This window comes from Microplitis demolitor, chromosome 4 (genome assembly GCF_026212275.2).
Source record: "Microplitis demolitor isolate Queensland-Clemson2020A chromosome 4, iyMicDemo2.1a, whole genome shotgun sequence".
NCBI classification, from domain to species: domain Eukaryota; kingdom Metazoa; phylum Arthropoda; class Insecta; order Hymenoptera; family Braconidae; genus Microplitis; species Microplitis demolitor.
Genome location: NC_068548.1, coordinates 9,155,944 through 9,157,782, shown reverse-complemented (window position 1 = coordinate 9,157,782; position 1,839 = coordinate 9,155,944). Strand labels below are relative to the sequence as shown.

The 1,839-nt window shown below is 34.9% G+C and overlaps 1 long non-coding RNA gene across 1 annotated transcript; it reads left to right on the top strand.

Moving 5' to 3' along the window:
* The first annotated feature begins 625 nt into the window (after positions 1-625).
* Positions 626-1,029, top strand: LOC103580625 (uncharacterized). The gene is made up of 3 exons (XR_549603.1): positions 626-705; positions 798-886; positions 958-1,029. It is a non-coding gene; the product is annotated as an uncharacterized LOC103580625 (long non-coding RNA).
* The last annotated feature ends 810 nt before the right edge of the window (positions 1,030-1,839 follow it).

Below are 1,839 nucleotides of genomic sequence, written 5' to 3'. Positions count from 1 at the left end.
GTTCCAGCAATCCATCAAAATCTTCAGACAGTCGTATCCGATTTTGAAATGGCAATTTTAACTTCCATTCAAACTTGCATGCCATGGGTTTACCGTCGAGGCTGCTGGTTTTATTTTGCTCGGGTATGATATTGGTATCTGTATGAAGATTACACTGAATACAGCAATACATTAAAAAGGAATAAAATTTGTTTAGGCGGTAACGAGGAAATGGAACTCTTTAAGACTCCCTGGCCGTGATGCGCCAGGACACCACATTTTAAAATTAACTTGGGTGCTTCCATTGGTTCCAGCTGATAGAATGGAAGAAGCGATGGACGTCATTTTCAATTTGATAAGGCCACTGAAAAATGAAAATGATAATTTTTATCTTTTTCGTCGATACCTACAGAGGTTTTGGTTGCCCTTAGCAATGATCATTTAAACTTGGGCCTCATCCTCCTTTATTTAAATTCTTACGTGAGTCTCTAATTTATGTTTATTTTATTTTTTACTTCCTGTCAACACTGTTTACAGACTTTTTTTTACATATGTCTATAAAACTGAACTATTTATTATAGATTGTCTCATACAAATTATAAGTGATGATCAAGGACAATGGGATCGTTTAGAAAATGGAATGGACCTCGGAAGAAACAGACGACGTCGCCAATACCATATTGACTGTTTTATCTTACGTATTCAAGAAGCTCTAGAAACAAGAAGGTGAATTTCATTGCCAAGACTTAGAAATATATATTTTTCTTTGTGGATTATAAAAATATAGTTGATTTTTACAACCAATTAATTATTTTTAGATATTCAATGACCGAGTTTTGAGAAATAGCTGCAGTGAGACGGCTTGAAGTCCAATTTCAAATGGACATAGCAGTTATGAGACAACAATGTAATTTCTTATTGTTATAAGTATAAATAGTAGAAATTAAAATTCTTAATTATTTCATTTTGGTTTTTTAGATTTTGGTGACGATTTGACAATAGAGGAAGAGATATTAGTAAATTATCTGAGAAACTACGAAGTAGCAGCAGTGATGGTTCCTGAAAATAGATTACCTGTAGCAGCAGCAGTACCTGAAAATGGATTACCTGTAGTAGCAGTGGTTCCTGAGAATGGATTACCTGTAGCAGCAGTGGTTCCTGCCCTTACGACTTTCAACCCAGTCTAAAAACACTCTGGAAATATTCTGGTAACACGATGCAACCATACGGACTCCAGAGTATTTCCAGAACGGTTTTGTGCCCTTTTCTGAGAGTGAACCCAGAATATTTCCAGAGCGGATATGGAGCGAATCCAAAGTGTTTCCAGAAAGTATCCAGAGTGGATACATACTGACACCGTTATGCATCCACATTGAATACAAACTGATACCAGAGTGTTTCCAGAATATTTCCAGAGTGGGATCAGAGTGAATACATACTCAAACCAGAGAATATTCAGAGTAAGTAAATACTGAAAAAAAAAAAAAAAAATTTGCCGAAATATATTATTTTTAAAATATTGAACAGAATTTATTGGATACAAGAATCAATTTTTGTCATTATCTAAAATATATTTTATGTTTCTGGATTGTAAAAACAATTTTTTCAAGAAAACAAAAATATTTGACATTGCTGTCACAATGTTATACAGCATCTACTATATGACCATCGAAACAGGCACTTGTCATTCTGTCAAATAACAGAGAAGTACCCGTGCCAGAATTGTTTTCAAGTATAGAATATAATAACTCTGAAATACTTATATAACCAGGGACAGGACAATAATAGGTTGGGCGTGATCTAGTGGCGAACACTGAACTACTTCCACTACTGCTTAGCACCGGTGACTTTCTCCTCCTC